The sequence below is a fragment of the Mustela erminea genome, chromosome 4 (genome assembly GCF_009829155.1).
Source record: "Mustela erminea isolate mMusErm1 chromosome 4, mMusErm1.Pri, whole genome shotgun sequence".
NCBI lineage: Eukaryota > Metazoa > Chordata > Mammalia > Carnivora > Mustelidae > Mustela > Mustela erminea.
Window position 1 is genome coordinate 17,994,582 of NC_045617.1, and position 22,592 is coordinate 18,017,173.

At 35.4% G+C, this 22,592-nt stretch overlaps 1 long non-coding RNA gene across 1 annotated transcript in view; it reads left to right on the top strand.

Annotated features, from left to right (window-relative positions):
• Window positions 1-591: 591 nt before the first annotated feature.
• LOC116587712 overlaps window positions 592-22,592 on the top strand; it is a 30,162-nt gene continuing 8,161 nt past the window's right edge. The window contains exon 1 of the long non-coding RNA XR_004284599.1: window positions 592-781. This is a non-coding gene — a long non-coding RNA (uncharacterized LOC116587712). The remainder of the gene's footprint in view (window positions 782-22,592) is intronic.

Genomic DNA, 22,592 nt, shown 5'->3' on the forward strand with positions numbered 1-22,592 from the left:
TGATTATATGAATTAATTAATTCATGTAATCCACTGAGAATGGCAGAAGGTAAGCACTCTTTAAATCATCTGTATCACTATTTACCAAGCAAGAAATAACGGAAATAATCTTAGTTCACTCCAGCTCTCTTACCTTCCCTATCTGGCTGAAACACAAAATCTGCAAATTGTATCATCTGACACGGTTCCAATCTACTTCTCGAATACACTCTAATTGCCATTTATATTTGTTACATATCTTGTCTACTGCAAGAACAGCTCAACTACTCCCCATTTCCTCTGTCTTTGCTTTCCTGTCTGTTCTAGGAAGATCACACTGTTGTAGGTTGAGGGGCAATTTTATTTTATTCCTAAAATAAAAACTGATATATGACTTCCCGGCTTATAATCTCTCAATAACTTTGTATTGCCTTCAGGATAAAACCTAAACCTAGTATGACAAGGTTCAATTTTAACTTCTATTTTTAACAGTTTAGGCATATCAGCCTGCAAGCCACAGGCATCACAAGGCTAGTGGAATAAGAACTCCCTGGTGACAAAAGAATGCAGTGCTCTTAGCAACTGTTCATCAATAAACCATAATGAGACCTGTTAAGGACTGCAGTGTGGTACACAGCCTGTAAAGTGTCAAATGCTGCTGGGCTGCTAAAGATGAAGAAATTCAGACTTGCAGACCAGAAACGTTTCTTCTTTGTGAAGAGTCCTCCCAAGGTTAATTACATAGAACTTGAAAGAAGAATTCAGTTTGCAATTCATCATGAAGATAGATGAGATCTTGGAGGTATGGCAGCAGAAGTTCTGTTATCTTAATACTCTTGTCCATTACCCAGGAACCACCAACAATCCTTAAATATTGGTCAATACTTGAAAACAACATCTTCATATCTCAAAAATAATGTTTTTCTTGACAGGGCTCTTTCCAACAAGGCCATGAATAGTTGGTATAAGAATTCACAAACTGTACCTCATCCAAAACGGTGGGTTCAAGATTATTTCCTTGGAGCCTGAGGGATTTTACTATAGCAGCTCAAGGGCTGCTCTGGTTGGAGAAGTGCTGGGGTGAAGCTGAGTGAACTTCAGCCTGAGCTAATATTTCCAGGCAGAGAGGCTCTTCTCTTACCTGATTATATAAGGGATATCTCCTTAAGCTTTAAACAATGGAATACAGGAAATCCTGAGGATGGAGCTAGGGCTGAGGTATTTCAAAAATCTTGTACTTCAACTCCTTACAACTTGTACATTTGTAATTCTATACACTTATTTTTAAAATTAGAAATAGATTCTGAAGTACTTAAGGGTAAATAGGCTTACCTGAGAGCATCAGATATTTGCATTTTTTAAACCCACTACTCTCAGGTAAGCCTATTTACCCTTAAGTACTTTAGAACCCCCTTTGAACACTATCAGTTTAAAGGTGTTTATTGATTATAGGCATTTTATATTATATTACAAATAGTGTATTTTCACTGAACATATTGCAATAAAAAATATACAATCTAAAATAATATAAATGTGTTTAGGGTGATTTAAGAGTAGTTGTAACCATCTCCTAATCTGTGTAACTGTACACAGATACAAATGCTCTGTAATTATTTAACAAACATTTCATGATATGATGTATAATCCTTAAAGTAACTTGAGTGGTTTATGATGTGTTGTAATTTTTTTTCCTGTAAATACTATATAAATAATTTGAGAGAATTTTATGCAATGCTACGTCCTCTCTCCTACATATCTGGCAGCTATTTTAAAAATACATAAGTCTTTTTGCTAAGTTGGATGTATCATATCAAGCACTACTATAGAATTTTTGAGAATGATTGTCCTGAGCCTTTGGAAATTATGAGCTGATACCGAGACTTAAACATATACTTCTGTATCAGGACTAGCATAAGATTTAAGGTAAAGAACATCAAGTTTGAAATTTATGAAAAGACGTCATTATCAATGAAATATTTATGTATATATGATATGCATCTACAAAATACTAAGTGTTATGGAAATTTGAAAATAATGAACAATATGACATGGCTTCAGCATTCAAGAAACTTAAATTTTGTTTGAGGTAAAAGTCATTAAGCATGTCATAATGAGATAGTAATGACGTATTCAACTAATCACTCCATTTCTGATCTGTCACTGCTGTGGGTTGATGGGCAATCATTGATGGAGTCTACCAAAATTCACACTACCTGGAACTAATAAACTCTCAATTACCCTTGCCAAATATTTTAGAGATTGCATCTCTTTCCTATCATGTTGCCTGAAAATTATTCCCAGTAGTTTCTGATTTTTAATAGCTTTGAGTCTTATCCCCAAATGCTTCACCATTTGGAGATCAGATCATGTATAGTGCATGATAAGAAAAAAATCAAGGCCATTCAACAAATACTCCAATTTACTCTGTAAAGCTGAAACAAACAAAATACCCATTTTCTTCATGTTTATCTCCTTCTCTCCTGGTGGAAGAATAGGCCAAGTTTTTGTTCAGGTGAATATTTTTACATACAACTGATATATACTACTTCCCATCTCTAGGATTTGATTTATCATTTTTTCCCTGTCACATCCTTCAGGCTTTTCTTATCAGTTATATGCTGCCTTATTATCAGAAAACATGCTCAGGCTATAGGTATACTAAACATGCACAAACAACAGTAACCCCAAAGCCATAAATAAACAAATAGTACTTTTCCTTCTAAAACAATGGCCATTTTCCTCTTATAAACACATTTCTTGAAAAATAATCTACCTGTCAGCCCCACTTTATCACCATTCACTCTTTACTCTGTACTTCAGTTTCTTCTTCAGCCATCATACTGAAAATCTCCTGCAGGTTACTAAGGTCTCACTTAATAATTCTACAGGAATTGTGCTAAAGATCATAGGTGAAAGTTAAAAGCCACGATGGTATTTATTTTTTGTACATCTGCTTTTAACCTACGTAATCTTGTAATAAAAATGAACAGAGTATAGCATACTAGCATTTTAATAAATATGTGCTGAATCGAATGAAACAAAATTATTTATCTATGACATCCAAGAAAACCCTCAAAAAAAATCAAATCAATGGTCCTAGCTGAATTTTCTGTCATTTCAACTTTAGTATAGCTTTTGACACTGTTGAGCCATAACCTTCTCCTTGGAATATTTTTTCTATTGACTTTCATGAAATTACTCACATTCTATTGGTCAAAGCAGGATTTGCCAGAATGAATTTACTTAAGAATTGATGGGTCAAATTGAAAGTTAAAATTGATGGGCCAAACTGAGATAGCCAGCAAGGCAAGTGCAGGCTTTGTGAATGGATCAGGAAATCAGAAAGACTTGTGTACAGTAAAGACAAAGTTAAGCAGTGGGTGAGAGTTGTCAGGTGGACATTATCAAGGTGGCCCATCAACAGAGGACTATCCCAGTGTGTACCCTCCCTATAACAAATGATACTCAAGAAACAGGCAGATGGTTCAAAGTCAGAGATGAGACCCCCACTTAGCATCAGAATAAAACATCAGGGAATCTCAACTCGAGGCACATACTTCATTCTAGAGAAAGTGAGATAACATTCTTGGGATCTTGGAATATATTATCAAGAGAAGGACTCAAGTTTGGATTTCAGTTTCAACTGGGAATAGAGCCAAAAAGCACTATTAGCAGACATTTGACTTAAAGTCATGAGCTCTAGGATGAGGCCAACAAGGCACTTGTCTGGGTGAAAAAAGTTAAGAGAAAGTCAAAATACTAATTAAACAACAGCTTAATGCAGGATTTTAATAAAATTAATGCAAAGCTTTATGATGAACAAATTATTAAAGTTTTAATTGCTAATCTCATTCAATGTATCTAACATAAGAGATATTAGAAAACCTTGACATCTAACTAACAAATAATTGCTCTAAACAATAAATATTCTAAGTGCATGAGAAGAAAAGGCAATTCTGGGTTTGGGAAGACTGGAAATAGTTTGAAAATAGGAACTGACCTGAATTTGGAAGGAGAGGCCAGTACTGAAAACAGTAAATACAGCCATGTTTCATAATTATAACAAACAGCCTGTAAAGAAAGATGGAGTCAGTTTTATTCATCTGATTTTCTCTTGAAGACGATGTCGCATGTGTTTGGAAGAATTATTATTTTTTGAAGAATTATTTTGATTAGTATTGTAGGATGAGGGTTAGAGTTTAAAGGCATATTTTGAGTAACAAGGTATGATTCATTAAGGGACTTATGTAAGATGTTTAATAGACAGTCTTTTATTTTAATACTGGCAAAAAAAGTAAACCCACATATAAAATTCATCCTCCCAGGTGCACAGTACAATACTGTCAGGCACCTGCACGTTGTGTAACCAATCTCCAGAATATCCCCATCTTGTGTGATTGAAACTTTATCCTCACTGAACAGGTAACAACTCTCCCCTTCTTCTTCCATTGCTCCAGCCCTTATCTGAAAGTCTTGGTTTTGAAGATTAAAGATGGGCTGAGGTAATATTATGACATTTGGAGATAGAAGCTGGATAGATCTTCCCTGCTGTAGAGGAAAGTAGAATCAGAAAGTAAGACAACCAAAAGCAATAAATCTGGAGGCTGTATTGTCTAAGGGCAGAAAGGGGAATCCTGGTTTGGGAATTGCACAGGGAAGGGAAATTGAATAAAAAAAAAATTAATTTTTTGCTATTTGATGTGAATTGTAATCTGCCTCTCACATGTCCCTTAAAATGTCATCAGCAACTGCCAGTAATGCAAGGAGGAATTTTAAAAAAAGGTGGCAAGGAAAGAGTAAATATCTAAATTGCACGTGAAAAGAAATAAAGTATCTGTCATTGATTGTTTTGTTCGGTGTTTTTTGCAACCGTAAAAACAGTGTAGGAAGTCTTTTTGAGTTAATGTGCTTATAGACTAAATGATTTTCATATGCCTCTTTCCATTTTTCCCATGAAATTGCTGAAAAACTGACATTTGCACTGAGAACTAAAGACAAAGGCATTGGCCAGTATTTGGGACAATTATTTTGCTTCCATTGCGGATGGTGTAAATTGTGAAACACTTCCCTAGACTATGGCCTTAGGCTCCACACTTTGAAGTAGAATAAGACAGGTATTTTTAATGGAAATGGAAAAAGACATTAACATTTTCCCACCCTTTGTCCCTACCTCAGGACAATTAACACATTGAATAGAATATTATATAATTAACTTGTTATGCTGAAGCATTTTAAGAACCAGAAAAAAAAAATCTACTACCTCTTCTTCTAGGACTTGACCTACCAGATATAACACGGATGAAAAAGAAAAATGAGAAAAAGGCACACTGACAACATATTTCTTTTAGGGGGAAATTGAAAACAAGAAAAGCATGAAAAGTTATGGGAACAATGCAGTTGAGGGTGTAGACTTTCATGCACTGAAGTTGACTCCAATGTCTGTACCCTCCACTTAGCATATCTGACCATATAAGACAGGAAAGATTTTTCCTTTATCCAGCAGCCACAGAGTATATTATTGATGCTGAAATATTGCAAGTGGAGTGTACTCATTAACCTGAACTATTTTATAAGGCAACAGGTGAAAATTTTGAGTAAAAGGTATTGAGAAGGAATAAAAGCATTCTTTCTAATCTGTAACAATCTGATGAGATCTGGAAAATCTCTTTTCACTTTAAGGCTAAAAATAAAATCAGACACATAACAACACAGGAGCCTTGAAAGCTATTAAATAAAGAGAAGAAAGAAAGAAAGGATGAAAAGAAAAGAAGGAAGGAAGGAAAAGGGAGGGAGGAAGAAAGGGTAGAAGAAAGGGAAAAAAAAGGAAGTTTGATGAAAAAAAGAACACATTCTTGAAAATCACTTTAAGAATACAAGCCAAATAAATGTACTTTAAAGAAATGTTTTTGTCCAAACATAGTCCACAGTTTTTTAACTGTAAGTATCTCATACAACATTAAGTGCTAGCAGACAATGGAGCTACATCTATTGAGAGAAAAATATTGTGACCCAAGAATTTTGCAATGAATCAAATTGCCAGATGTGTATAAAAGGACAGAAGACATGACTCAGAATATATAAAACTCCTATGCATATTTGTTAAATGTCTACTCAAAGACCAAACATAATTTTAAACTAATCAAAGTCAGGAACTCACAAGTGAAAGCACATTATTCCATTGTATAGGCATGGAATAGGTAATTAAACTCATGTTGCTGGGGTCAAAAAAATTAAATTAAATTCATCCTTTCTGAGAAACATCTGTTGTACCATGGTTCAGGCCTGGATTCTGACACTAGGATTCCTGGGTTCAAATTGGGTATGAATATTACTAGCTTTAAACTCTGACAAATATGACAAACAGAAATATAATAGTTTCCAAATCTGACAAACAAAAATATAATAGTACTTGCCTCCATGAGTTGCTGTGAAACTTATGCATATAAAATTATATGTCTGGCACATAGTAAGTCCTTGATAAATGATAGACGCTATTACTGTTAGCTCTTTAAATATTTTATTTTTTTCGTTATTATAAATAATGTTTGATTCATTTGGTATGTCTCTTTATATGGATGCCATTGTTTTCCCTAGAAAAATTCCTACAAGTAGAATTTCTAGGTCAGAATATGTGAACATTTCAAGGCTTTTTGTTTGTTTTGTTTTTGTGTTCATTTATTTATTTGTTTTTAACTCTGTCATGGTTTTATTAAAAAAAACTTTATCCAACCTTTTTTAAGGAGTGTTTTAAGGAATTTTACACACTATACACATACAAAGAACATTAAAATAGGACCAATAACTGCAAAATATAAAACCCTTATTATTTGCATGAAAATGCTACCCACAAAGCTAGAAAAGTCTTTTTTTCTTTTTTTCTTTCAAGGTTTTATTTACATTCAAGTTAGTTAACATATAGTAGAGTATTAGTTTCAGGGGTAGAATTTAGTGATCCATCACTTGCATACAACACCCAGAGTTTATTACAGTAAGTGCCCTTCTTAAGAGTCATCACCCAGTTACCCTTTCCCCCTGCAACCCCCTTTCCTCTAGCAATCCTGTTTGTTCTCTATAGTCAAGAGTCTCTTATTAAGAGTCTCTCTGTTCTCATCTTATTTTATTTTTCCTTCCTTTACGTTGTTCATCTGTTTTGTTTCTTATATTCCACATATGAGTAAAATCATATGGTATTTATCTGTCTCAGACTGACTTATTTTGCCAGGCATAATACACTCTAGCTTTATCCATGTTGCTGTAAATAGGAAGAGTTCATTCTTTCTGATGGCTGCACAATATTCCTGTGTATGAGTGTGTGTGAGTGTGTGTGAGTGTGTGCGTGTGTGTGTGTGTACCATCTCTTCTTTATCCATTCATCGATCAATGGATATTTGGGCTCTTTCTATATTTTGGCTATTGTGGATAGTGTTGCTATAAACATTGGGTGCATGTGCCCCTTAGAATAACTACTTTTGTATCTTTCGGAAAATACCTAGTAGTGCAATTACTGGGTTATAAAGTAATTCTATTTTTAAATTTTTAAGGAACCTCCATACTATTCTCCAGAGTGGCTGTACCAGTTTGCATTCCCACCAAGACTGTAAAAATGTTTTCTTTTCTCTACTTCCTCACAAACATCTGTTGTACCCTGAGTTGTTAATTTTAGCCATTCTGACAGGTGTGAGGTGTTTGTTTCAAAGGCTTTTAATACTTTTAGTACTCTTACCCACAGAGTATATGAAAACATGTGAAGGATAAATTTTACCTTTTTCCATTTGAAAATGATTATTCTAATTTAAGTACAAATTTGTGATTAATAGGCAACATTGATATGCTGTTATTTAAATTTTTAGTTGTGAAGCTGATATTTTTGTACAATTAGTAGCAATTTATTTTCTTTTGTGAATTATCTACTTCTTCAGGATATGCATTGGTGTTTTGCTTGCTGATAAAGAAGTCAAAAGTTATTTTTCAGAAAAAGAGAACCATATCATTGAAGTAATAATTATGTATAATAGATTGGGTATATAACAGTGGATTAAATAAACAAAGCCTGAAAAATATTAAGATTAACTTCTTATACTTTATGATGGAAAATCATATGTGTCATAATATCTTGACTATAATAAGAAACACAAAATATAGTCAAACAAATTAGGAAACAAAACAAAAAGAGCAAGGAAGTTAAACAAAGGAGAACTAGAAAATTTGCCTAAAATATGACAGAAATTCAAACATTTCAAAGGTGACAGTGAATTTAAATAAATTAATCTCATATTAAATGGCTGAATTGTTTAGAATGGTTTTTAAAAATAAAATGATCCAAGTACACAATGGCGAAAAGAGACCAAATTAACATCACATCATCACATGTTACAGAAAAATTAAAACTATACTTGAATTCTGAAGAACTGAGAAAATTTTATTTAAAGGGGGAAAAAACAAGAGGATAATTTTCATCTAAGCTATTTTTAAATGTTCAAGCTTAGATCATTTTCTTTTTAACTTGATACTGAAATAAAAGTAAAAAAAAAAGATCAAATAGTCTCTCTATATAAACATACCTATGTAAGGGAGGAGTCAAGATGGCGGAGAAGTAGGAGGCTGAGACTACTTCAGCTAGCCGGAGATCAGCTAGACAGCTTATCTAAAGATTGCAAACACCTGAAAATCCATCGGCAGATCGAAGAGAAGAAGAACAGCAATTCTGGAAACAGAAAAACAACCACTTTCTGAAAGGTAGGACCGGCGGAGAAGTGAATCCAAAGCGACGGGAAGATAGACCCCGGGGGGAGGGGTCGGCTCCCGGCAAGTGGCGGAGCAACGGCGCACAAAATCAGGACTTTTAAAAGTCTGTTCCACTGAGGGACATTGCTCCAGAGGCTACCCGGGGCGAAGCCCACGCGGGGTCAGTGTGGCCTCAGGTCACGCAGGGTCACAGAAGGATCGGGGGTATCTGAGTGTTGCAGAGCTTGCGGGTATTGGAACGGGAAAGCCGGCTACAGAGACAGAGCCGACAGTAAGCTCACAGCTCGGTGTTACCCTGAACTGGTCGCAGGCTCGGTGAGCTCGGAGCGCGGCCGGAGGTCAGGCAGACGGGAGTAACTGGGCGCTGTTCTCTGAGGGTGCACTGAGGAGTGGGGCCCTGGGCTCTCGGCTCCTCCGGGCCAGAGACCAGGAGGCCGCCATTTGTATTCCCGTCCTCCGGAACTCTACGGAAAGCGCTCAGGAAACAAAAGCTCCTGAAAGCAAACCCGATCGGATTACTCACCCCGGCCCCTGATAAGGGCGGTGCAATTCTGCCTGGGGCAAAGACACTTGAGAATCACAACAACAGGCCCCTCCCCCAGAAGACCAACAAGAAATCCAGCCGAGACCAAGTTCACCTACCAAGGAGTGAGGTTTCAATACCAAGGAGAGCAGCAGAATTCCAGAGGAGGAGAAAGCAAAGCACGGAACTCATGGCTTTTTCCCTGTGAATTTTTTTAGTCTTGCAGTTAATTTAATTTTTTTCTTTTTCATTTTTTGTTTTTTTTTCTCGCCTTCTGGTAAAATTTTTTTTTAACTTTTACCTTTTTCTTTTTTAACGTTTTTTAACTAGTTTATCTGATATATATATTTTTTCTTTTTTATATTTTTCTTATTTGTTTTCTTTTTTTAAAATTCTTTTTTTCTTTTTTTTTCTTTTTTCTTTTTTTTTCTTTCTTCCTTTTGAACCTCTTTTTATCCCCTTTCGCCCCCCTCACGATTTGGGATTTCTTCTAATTTGGTTAAAGCATATTTTCCTGGGGCTGTTGCCACCCTTTTAGTATTTTACTTGCTCCTTCATATACTCTTACCTGGACAAAATGACAAGAAGGAAAAATTCAACACAAAAAAAAGAACAAGAGGCAATACCGAAGGCTAGGGACCTAATCAATACAGACATTGGTAATATGTCAGATCTAGAGTTCAGAATGACAATTCTCAAGGTTCAAGCCGGGCTCGAAAAAGGCATGGAAGATATTAGAGAAACCCTCTCGAGAGATATAAAAGCCCTTTCTGGAGAAATAAAAGAACTAAAATCTAACCAAGTTGAAATCAAAAAAGCTATTAATGAGGTGCAATCAAAAATGGAGGCTCTCACTGCTAGGATAGATGAGGCAGAAGAAAGAATTAGTGATATAGAAGACCAAATGACAGAGAATAAAGAAGCTGAGCAAAAGAGGGACAAACAGCTACTGGACCACGAGGGGAGAATTCGAGAGATAAGTGACACCATAAGACGAAACAACATTAGAATAATTGGGATTCCAGAAGAAGAAGAAAGAGAGAGGGGAGCAGAAGGTATACTGGAGAGAATTATTGGGGAGAATTTCCCCAATATGGCAAAGGGAACGAGCATCAAAATTCAGGAGGTTCAGAGAACGCCCCTCAAAATCAATAAGAATAGGCCCACACCCCGTCACCTAATAGTAAAATTTACAAGTCTCAGTGACAAAGAGAAAATCCTGAAAGCAGCCTGGGAAAAGAAGTCTGTAACCTACAATGGTAAAAATATTAGATTGACAGCTGACTTATCCACAGAGACCTGGCAGGCCAGAAAGAGCTGGCATGATATTTTCAGAGCACTAAACAAGAAAAACATGCAGCCAAGAATACTATATCCAGCTAGGCTATCATTGAAAATAGAAGGAGAGATTAAAAGCTTCCAGGACAAACAAAAACTGAAAGAATTTGCAAACACCAAACCAGCTCTACAGGAAATATTGAAAGGGGTCCTCAAAGCAAAGAGAGAGCCTACAAGTGGTAGATCAGAAAGGAACAGAGACCACATTCAGTAACAGTCACCTTACAGGCAATACAATGGCACTAAATTCATATCTCTCAATACTTACCCTGAATGTTAATGGGCTAAATGCCCCTGTCAAAAGACACAGGCTATCAGAATGGATAAAAAAACAAAACCCATCTATATGTTGCCTCCAAGAAACTCATTTTAAGCCCGAAGACACCTCCAGATTTAAAATGAGGGGGTGGAAAAGAATTTACCATGCTAATGGACATCAGAAGAAAGCAGGAGTGGCAATCCTTATATCAGATCAATTAGATTTTAAGCCAAAGACTATAATAAGAGATGAGGAAGGACACTATATCATACTCAAAGGGTCTGTCCAACAAGAAGATTTAACAATTTTAAATATCTATGCCCCCAACGTGGGAGCAGCCAACTATATAAACCAATTAATAACAAAATCAAAGAAACACATCAACAATAATACAATAATAGTAGGGGACTTTAACACTCCCCTCACTGAAATGGACAGATCATCCAAGCAAAAGATCAGCAAGGAAATAAAGGCCTTAAACGACACACTGGACCAGATGGACATCACAGATATATTCAGAACATTTTATCCCAAAGCAACAGAATACACATTCTTCTCTAGTGCACATGGAACATTCTCCAGAATACATCACATCCTCGGTCCTAAATCAGGACTCAACTGGTATCAAAAGATTGGGATCATTCCCTGCATATTTTCAGACCACAATGCTCTAAAGCTAGAACTCAACCACAAAAGGAAGTTTGGAAAGAACCCAAATACATGGAGACTAAACAGCATCCTTCTAAAGAATAAATGGGTCAACCAGGAAATTAAAGAAGAATTGAAAAAAATCATGGAAACAAATGATAATGAAAATACAACGGTTCAAAATCTCTGGGACACAACAAAGGCAGTCCTGAGAGGAAAATATATAGCAGTACAAGCCTTTCTCAAGAAACAAGAAAGGTCTCAGGTACACAACCTAACCCTACACCTAAAGGAGCTGGAGAAAGAACAAGAAAGAAACCCTAAGCCTAGCAGGAGAAGAGAAATCATAAAGTTCAGAGCAGAAATCAATGAAATAGAAACCAAAAAAACAATAGAACAAATCAACAAAACTAGGAGCTGGTTCTTTGAAAGAATTAATAAAATTGATAAACCCCTGGCCCGACTTATCAAAAAGAAAAGAGAAAGGACCCAAATAAATAAAATCATGAATGAAAGAGGAGAGATCACAACTAACACCAAAGAAATACAAACTATTATAAGAACATGCTATGAGCAACTCTACGCCAATAAATTTGACAATCTGGAAGAAATGGATGCATTCCTAGAAACATATAAACTACCACAACTGAACCAGAAAGAAATAGAAAGCCTGAACAGACCCATAACCAGTAAGGAGATTCAAACAGTCATTAAAAATCTCCAAACAAACAAAAGCCCAGGGCCAGACGGCTTTCCGGGGGATTTCTACCAAACATTTAAAGAAGAACTAATTCCTATTCTCCTGAAACTGTTCCAAAAAATAGAAATGGAAGGAAAACTTCCAAACTCATTTTATGAGGCCAGCATCACCTTGATCCCAAAACCAGACAAGGATCCCATCAAAAAGAGAGCTATAGACCAATATCCTTGATGAACACAGATGCGAAAATACTCAACAAAATACTAGCCAATAGGATTCAACAGTACATTAAAAGGATTATTCACCACGACCAAGTGGGATTTATTCCAGGGCTGCAAGGTTGGTTCAACATCCGCAAATCAGTCAATGTGATACAACATATCAATAAAAGAAAGAACAAGAACCAAATGATACTCTAAATAGATGCTGAAAAAGCATTTGACAAAGTACAGCATCCCTTCCTGATCAAAACTCTTCAAAGTGTAGGGATAGAGGGCACATACCTCAATATCATCAAAGCCATCTATGAAAAACCCACCACAAATATCATTCTCAAAGGAGAAAAACTGAAAGCTTTTCCGCTAAGGTCCGGAACACGGCAGGGATGTCCATTATCACCACTGCTATTCAACATAGTACTAGAGGTCCTAGCCTCAGCAATCAGACAACAAAAGGAAATTAAAGGCATCCAAATCGGCAAAGAAGAAGTCAAATTATCACTCTTCGCAGATGATATGATACTATATGTGGAAAACCCAAAAGACTCCACTCCAAAACTGCTAGAACTTATACAGGAATTCAGTAAAGTGTCAGGATATAAAATCAATGCACAGAAATCAGTTGCATTTCTCTACACCAACAGCAAGACAGAAGAAAGAGAAATTAAAGAGTCAATCCCATTTACAATTGCACCCAAAACCATAAGATACCTAGGAATAAACCTAACCAAAGAGGCACAGAATCTATACTCAGAAAACTATAAAGTACTCATGAAAGAAATTGAGGAAGACACAAAGAAATGGAAAAATGTTCCATGCTCCTGGATTGGAAGAATCAATATTGTGAAAATGTCTATGCTACCTAAAGCAATCCACACATTTAATGCAATTCCTATCAAAGTACCATCCATCTTTTTCAAAGAAATGGAACAAATAATTCTAAAATTTATATGGAACCAGAAAAGACCTCAAACAGCCAAAGGGATATTGAAAAAGAAAGCCAACGTTGGTGGCATCACAATTCCGGACTTCAAGCTCTATTACAAAGCTGTCATCACCAAGACAACATGGTACTGGCACAAAAACAGACACATAGATCAATGGAACAGAATAGAGAGCCCAGAAATAGACCCTCAACTCTACAGTCAACTAATCTTCAACAAAGCAGGAAAGAATGTCCAATGGAAAAAAGACAGCCTCTTCAATAAATGGTGCTGGGAAAATTGGACAGCCACATGCAGAAAAATGAAATTGGACCATTTCCTTACACCACACACAAAAATAGACTCAAAATGGATGAAGGACCTCAATGTGCGAAAGGATTCCATCAAAATCCTTGAGGAGAACACAGGCAGCAACCTCTTCGACCTCAGCCGCAGCAACATCTTCCTAGGAATAACGCCAAAGGCAAGGGAAGCAAGGGCAAAAATGAACTACTGGGATTTCATCAAGATCAAAAGCTTTTGCACAGCAAAGGAAACAGTTAACAAAATCAAAAGACAACTGACAGAATGGGAGAAGATATTTGCAAACGACATATCAGATAAAGGACTAGTGTCCAAAATCTATAAAGAACTTAGCAAACTCAACACCCAAAGAACAAATAATCCAATCAAGAAATGGGCAGAGGACATGAACAGACATTTCTGCAAAGAAGACATCCAGATGGCCAACAGACACATGAAAAAGTGCTCCACATCACTCGGCAACAGGGAAATACAAATCAAAACCACAATGAGATATCACCTCACACCAGTCAGAATGGCTAAAATAAACAAGTCAGGAAATGACAGATGCTGGCGAGGATGCGGAGAAAGGGGAACCCTCCTACACTGTTGGTGGGAATGCAAGCTGGTGCAGCCACTCTGGAAAAGAGCATGGAGATTCCTCAAAGTGTTGAAAATAGAACTGCCCTATGACCCAGAAATTGCACTACTGGGTATTTACCCTAAAGATACAAACGTAGTGATCCAAAGGGGCATGTGCACCCGAATGTTTATAGCAGCAATGTCCACAATAGCCAAACTATGGAAAGAACCTAGATGTCCATCAACAGATGAATGGATCAAGAAGATGTGGTATATATACACAATGGAATACTATGCAGCCATCAAAAGAAATGAAATCTTGCCATTTGCGACAACATGGATGGAACTAGAGCATATCATGCTTAGCGAAATAAGTCAAGCAGAGAAAGACAACTATCATATGATCTCCCTGATATGAGGAAGTGGTGATACAACATGGGGGCTTAAGTGGGTAGAAGAAGAATCAATCAAACAAGATGGAATTGGGAGGGAGACAAACCATAAGTGACTCTTAATCTCACAAAACAAACTGAGGGTTGCTGGGGGGAGGGGGGTTGGGATTATGGACATTGGGGAGGGTATGTGCTTTGGTGAGTGCTGTGAAGTGTGTAAACCTGGTGATTCACAGACCTGTACCCCTGGGGATAAAAATATATGTTTATAAAAAATAAAAAATTAAAAAGAAAAAAAGAAAAATCCTATTAAAAATTCAGAACATTGACAACATCAAATGCTGGTAAGAATGTGGAACAACAGAAGTCTTATTCGTTGCTTGACAAGAATGGAAGGTGAATCACGAGAGACTCTGGACTCTGAAAAACAATCTGAGGGGTTTGAAGTGGTGGGAGGGTGGGAGGTTGGGGTACCAGGTGATGGGTATTGTGGAGGGCACGGATTGCATAGAGCACTGGGTGTGGTGAAAAAATAATGAATACTGTTTTTCTGAAAATAAATAAATTGAAAAAATTAAAAAATAAACATACCTATGTAAGTATATAAAATTAAATAAATCTAAAAATTGAGCAACTGATTATTTAATAAACTGAGTTTGGGGGTGCGGGCAAGTTAGCTGGCTTGCAACTCATACAGCACCCAAAATAATTCTGAATCATTTAAACATTTTAAAAGCAAAAAAAAAATAAAAATAAAAATAAAACCACAAAACAAAACAAAAAAAGACCCATACAAACTAGAAAAAAAAAGTTTTTTTTTCATTGATCTTATCTTACAATGCAAAAAAGTTTTTCTAAGTTTACAAAGAATGATAGAAATTATACATAAGTACATCACTAAACTTGGCACTATAAAAATAGCATCATTTCAATGTAGAAGACTATCGTAACTAAGTTATAAGGCAATTTAAAAACTAGGAACATATGGGCCACAAATATGATAAACACTGGTTTAGTGCCATCTATAAAGGAATCCTAAAATAGATGGGAAAGCACTAATAAACCAATATAAAGGCTAAGAACTGATAATTTCCAGAGTGTTCATCTTCATTAGTAATGAACGAGTTTAAAATTACAGCAGCAGTGGCATTGCTTCAATATGAATTGGTTAAAATGTTACAAACTTATAATTGTCAATATGGCTGAAAGAGAAGATGAAATAGTCACCCTTAGGTCCTCATAGTGGGAGTGTTTGCTGTAAGAACTTTGAATGGTTGGGAAACATATTTTAAGAGCTTTAATAATGTCCTCAATTGACCTGGCTGCTTTTTCCTGCAATTTTTCCTAATGAAAAAAATTGGGCACAGATGTATATATGTGACCTAAATGTAAACAACATTTTTTAGAGTATTATTTATAAAAGTAAATATTAGGAACAATCTCAATAGATCCTTAGTAAATAAATTATAGAACATAGCTATAAATGAGAACAAAGTATCATCAAAATTATGTCAGAATAGTATTCCATCACACAGTAAAATGTTAATTATGTAATATTTAGTGGAAAAAATGGGAGTTTTCACCCAAAACCATATATACATATGTATCTGGAATGCAAAATGGAAGAGATTTTTTCAATATAGAGATAATCATTCTTGAAATGTGAGATTGTAAGTAATTTAGGCTTCCATCTTTATACTTTCCGTAATTACCACTAATTACCATGTTATCCTTCTGTTATCAGAAAAAAATAACGTAAAATATAAATATCAGGAAATAAAGATAATATCAGATAGAAAGGAGAAACACCTTCTAAAGACACAGACTTCAGGAGACTTGTACCAGGATGGGCCTCAGCTGTCCCCAGAACACCTACACAGACCATTGTTTGTGGGTGCCATCATGTTTCTATGGACCTCAGAGCAACAGTGCTCTGTAGAGCAGAGCTCATAATCATTTTGTTATATTTTCCATCTTTAACATAATATTTCTAACTCTATCATATACTTTATATATGCGCTGTGTGTATGAGTGTGTGCATGTTTGTGTATATAAAGCATAAATAGTGCTTTGCTATGTGTAGATGTGTGTTGGGGGCTGGGATCATGTGTACATATTTTAAATTACTGAATCCATGAGTCAGAGGTTGTTACAGACACTAAACATCAGAATTACCACGGATATTAAAAAATATATATATACCCTAATTCATTCAACACTATTCTAATCAGGCTGAGTGGGAATTGGACATCTTCATGTTAGAAGTCTTTATTGCTGTTTATTCATGCTTAAAGCTAGGAATCATTGAGCATAGACTCAAAGAAGGATTTTCTTGGACACATACTTTTCTTGGACACATATCTTGTTTAATAAGCCCTGTAGTATATTTGGATTTTTATTAGAAATATGTGTTTCAATTGAGCTCTAAAGATTCTGTCTTGGTCCTTGTATTAGTCAAGATTCTCCAAAGAAACAGAGCCAATAAATTTGTATATAGAAGGAAAAACAGATTTATTTTAAGGAATTGGATCACCCTATTGTGAGGACTGGCAAATCCGAAATCTGCAGGGCAGCCTATGTTGAAGACCCAGAGAAAAGTTGACGTTGTTGTCCTCAGTCTGAGGGCATCTGAGAAAGAATTGATTCTTCCTCAGGGACCTGTTTTTTCTCTTAAGGCCTTCTAAAGATTGGATGAGGTCAGCAAGGTGATAAAGGGTAATCTGATTTATCCCAAACTGACTGATTTAGGAGTTAATTATATCTTAAAAAAAAAAACAAAACAAAACATTGATAGCAACAACTAAACTGGTTTTTGACCAAAGTCTGTATATCCCTTCCAAGCCAAACTGACATATTAAAATTCACTACATAATCTTCTAGTCAATGGTAGAATATTACAAAGTCATTAAAATAAAATATGTTTATTTCATCAAATGGCTGGTTCCTTAATGATGCCCAATGAAAAATTTTGGAATTAAGCAACTTACAAATATGCGTTCATACTTCAGATCAAGGAGTTAGGAGATACTTTTGATATAACGAGCTATCTCAGATTACTCACTATATTTGATAACTTTGTGTATCTCAAGTTCTTAAAATCTTCTAAAGTGTGGTCAGCCTTTACCTCAAGTAGGTAAGAAGAAAATAATTCAGGAAAGAGGAGCCTAGAAATGGGTAACTTTCAGTCAACCGGAGTTCACTGCAGACTCAATGGTTTTTTATTTGTTTTTAATTTCAGGAGTGGTTATAAGAATGTAAACATGAGATTTTCTATAAATCTCCAGGTAGATGAGGCACAGTCACTACTTCTTCCCACCCCTGTGCTTCCCATCTCATCTGCCTGGTACATGCTCCAATACATGTAACTCTCTTATTATTTTTCATCATTTCCTGTGGGATGTTTCCTCAGGGTCTCAAATGAGATCCACCACCATACTGCATGCTCTGTTTATTGCAGAAATAAATGAAGCATGCCGGGCAGCATCTGAAAACAATTAAGAATAATTGAAATGAGCTGTGGACTCTACTAGTCTCATTAAGCTTTATATTTCTTCCACCGCACATTGGGGATTTAGATCTGAACCTCCGATCCCTTAGGCCTCCTGCTGGCAAAAGGGATTCCTTTCCCAGGGCAGATAAAGGGCCATTGGTTTAGGATGTTGGGGCTGCCATCTACAACCAGGCAGGGAAAAGTCCTGATCACTGCCAAGAGGCTTCTGTGAGAGGAGACGAAGTCTCCCTCCACTAGCTGCCTTTGAGCAGCTGCTTTATGAATTAATAAACACCTCTATGAATATGCACACATCTCTTATTAAGAATTCACAAGCACATTAATCAAGCTGCTCACATGCAACTCAGGATATTGAAGTTAGCTTTTTTCTGTTGCCTTTCTTTGAGAGAGATAAGAAGAGAGAGAGACAGGAAGAGACAGGAAACTAAAATACAAAAATAATAATATTTCAAGTGTTTCTTTATATGAAAAGTAGAGATTAATATGAATTTTGAAATAGTTCCTGAGATGATACCATATATCCAAAGTCCACAGAATCGTAACTTGGACACAAGTAACCAAAATATCTTAAGTGTTATATTGGAACTGATGAGATAGTTGAGTTATGTCCAAATAATATATTCACTCTTCTGCAGAACATAAAAATGGCTATCCTGGAAGACTCTGTTTCTAAATGGATAAATCCATTTCCTTTTTTTTTTTTTTTTTGTACCCAGGAAGGCCAGGGAAGTTTAGCTGCGAGGTAATTATTCTTGGTGAGATATTTAACATGATTCAGTGACAGGTTTGAGGAAATGAGATTAGTTCTTACCATGAAGAATGACTTAGATGTGAGCTTGGAATAATGTGTGTATAAGAAAGATAAAGGTAGGTATTTTATTAAACTGATAGTACTTGTGAAGATGATTCTATAGGCAACATTGTGGATTTGCATGTTTGACAAAAAAAAAAAAAAAAGAGCACTGGGGAGCTTCAAAGTACAATTGACCTTTTAATTTTCTCTATTTCAAAAAGATCTGATTACCCGGAGGCTCATCTGAGAATGTTCTTCCCCTGTCAACTGTAGAACACTAATATTACAATTTATTCTAGATAATCATGTTGATGAGGTTTGGAGAGTTAGAATCCCTTTAGTTTCTTCTTTAAATTTGTACGAGTAAATTAACCACAAGAGAAACTCCAACATTTCAGTTACAGGACCCTTTTTACATAATATTTTAAATTTGTGCTTATTCTCATCAGAGCTGCATTAGGCAGTAACACATCTCTTTCTGCCTCATCCAAAGAAAGACAAGAACATGCCAAATCCTTCCCCCTTACATAACATGTTCTTTACAGTAATAACAGCTGGCATTTATTGAATGATTAATATGTGCCATCCACTGTTCTCTACACTTTGCTTGCACTCTTAAACACAGTAGACCTATGAGGTAGAATACCATTATTATCTCCACGTTTGCTCATAAAACGAAGAGCTGAATGGGGAAAAGTGACTTGCTTAGGTAACACTTAAAGGCATATCCAGGACTCAGATGCTAACCTTTTGGCTCTGGCATCTATCTTCTTAACCATCACACCTTCTGCCTGTATGGATCATGTCCGTTTTCCAGTACTCTGATTTAGATGCAAAGTCCAAAAGAGAAGAGATAACAGGACATCTTTGAGCTGCTGAAAGGAGTTCCACAAATCTGGAATGGAGAATCTCCTTCTATATGAGGGAGTTAGTGGTCAGTGGTGTGAAATAGGCTGAAGACTAAATCAGGGTCTGTCACGCAAATGGTCACAGAGTTGGTTGAGGAGCATGGGAACTTATCCCACAGAAATAGAGGCTTGTGGAGAGTTTTAATTATGGAAGTTGAATGATGGACTTTGGCTTTTTAAGCAAATACTCACTGACAGTTTATGAGGGAAAATCAGAGATTGGATTGCAAGACTATTTCCATGGTCCACTCAGAGATGTAGCTCTAATTTTTGCCCTCAGTATCCTGAGAGTGTGTCTTATATGAACTCCAACAATGTGTAGATGGGTGTAGTTACCAGAATTAGTCGTTGCAACATATGTATGAATTACAATAGGCCCTAAATACATTTCAATTTATTTAACTCTTTCAGAGAACAAAATGGATAAATTTCTTTATATCTTTCTCATACTTCTCATACTTAATGTTTTATGTAGATACTAATGTAAGCAAGTACAGAATTCCAGGAAAAAAAAGTGTTGTAGGGGATTGGATTGGATTTTTTTTTAATATCTCATTTAATAGTTCTCAGTGTAACTTTTTCTAGTTGTGCCATTCTTTTCCCTTCTAGGCCTGTGGCCAACACTAATTTCCATGACTACATGAAATTGCAGCCCCCTATTGAGGGGAATGTGAAAATGATTTTGAGATGATTATGACTCTATCATTATGTTTCTTGCATCACAAATCTCAGATTTAAACCATTAAGACAGTTTAAAGGAACAACAGCAATCAAGACAAGACCAAAATAATACAAAACATAAAATTATATCCCTAGAGTTTTTTTGTCCTTTATTGCTTTTCCACTTGTTCATGAATACAGAAATCTCACCTGAAGGTTACAATCCTTTTTTGAAATTCTAGCATGTGGAAGTGATTCTTGTTGTCATAAGCAGGAAAGTGAACACTAAAGTTTGAGAACAAAACATGCAGTAAAGAAATAGATTATTTTTATGAAATGGCTTTGGTGGGAGTAAAAAAGTTTTTAAGCCCTGAAAACAGAGAGTGAAAAATAACTATGAAGGAAATAACTGGCAGCTTACGCTTTGGAAGAAAATGATCATGGGAAAAATTAAGCTGTAAAAAGCAAATGTATTTAAGGAATGCAAACATATATCGAGAGACTGATAAAGATATATGAAAAATTATATTTAAATATATATGTATAAATATGTATGTATATATATAACCAACTTGTATCTGTATCTTTATCAGTTTCCATGTATACATTTATGTCTATATACATCTTTATAATACCTATCTATAAAAAACGATTAAGTAAAAGCTTCCTAAACTTAAGATATCCAAGTTTTCTTCAATTTAGGATCTGTGGAGATAGTCTAGAGAAATAAGAATCAATGATCCTGAATTACAACATCAGGAGCATCTGGATAAAGGAGTAGACACAGAGGAAATGTTATTTGGGATTCATTTTATCTATAATTTGATTTGTTTTGATTAAATCATTCTGGAACTAACAAGGAGTGGATGTATAGGTGATGGATGTTATACTACCAAGTCTCTCACAGGAAGAGAAAATGAACTGAAAATAATTGCACATTTTTACTAACTTACAATATTGAAATATTGATATTCTGTTTATTTGAAATGTTATCTTTTAAATTAATTATAAAAACACTTGTAAGGGCTGATTCATGACCTCATTCACACACATCTTTTTTCTTTTTTCCTACTAAGTTTTGGTTACTTAGTGGAAGAACTGTTTTCTATAATGATATGTGTTTGTGAATTCTTTCTCTTTAAATAGTATTTGAAAAGGCTCAGTAGTCCAACACCCACCTTCTAGTTTTATTTGTATGCTATTTTATGAAATTATGAGTTTGAAAACATGTCTAATTTGTTTTATATATCATGTAGTACATCTTTACTCTATATAGAAATTAAGTACTTTCTGATAAGTGATTGGATTTGAGCTGTACTAGCTTTGGCTGCATTATCTTTTGTTTTTCTGATGTTATGCAGCTCCACATTCACCCCAAACACTCATGTGCTCCCAATTTAATAGATGAATTATAACAAAAATTCATGAATTAATTAAAATTTACAAAATATATTGTTACTGACAAAGATGGCCTTAATGTTCTCCTCAGTTTGACTGAACTTTAGAGAAGTGTCTTCCCTCAGAGAATTCATTCTAGAAAACAGAATTATAACTATTTGTCAGCCTCTTTATGATAAAAATCTTTACAGCTTAAGATTGTCATTCTCAAAGACCTGAAAGCTAACATTTTAAATTGCAATCAAGAAAAACAAGGCCCCTATATTCTAGTCTTCTATGTGAAGGTAGGTATATAATTTTGATAAGTATCAGTTAGTAAACACAGAGGGACTAATCATGTTAGTTAAGCCCCTTCTAACATCCTTCAGTACTTTCCCACTCGCTCACCCAGATTTAAAAATTATTTATAATAGTCAAGATATGGAAGCAACACGAGTGCCCATTAAAACATGAATAAAGAAGATATTATATATAATATATAAATGTATTATATAATAGATATGTGTGTGTATATATACATATATATATACATATATATAAAACTGAACCATAAAAGGAATAAAATCTTGTCATTTGCAACAATTTGGTTGGACACAGAGGGCATTATGTTAAGTGAAATAAGTCAGCCCAAGAAAGACAAATGTCCTATGACTTCACTTACATGTGGAATCTATAAAACAAACAAATGAACAAAAAAACAAACAACAAAACA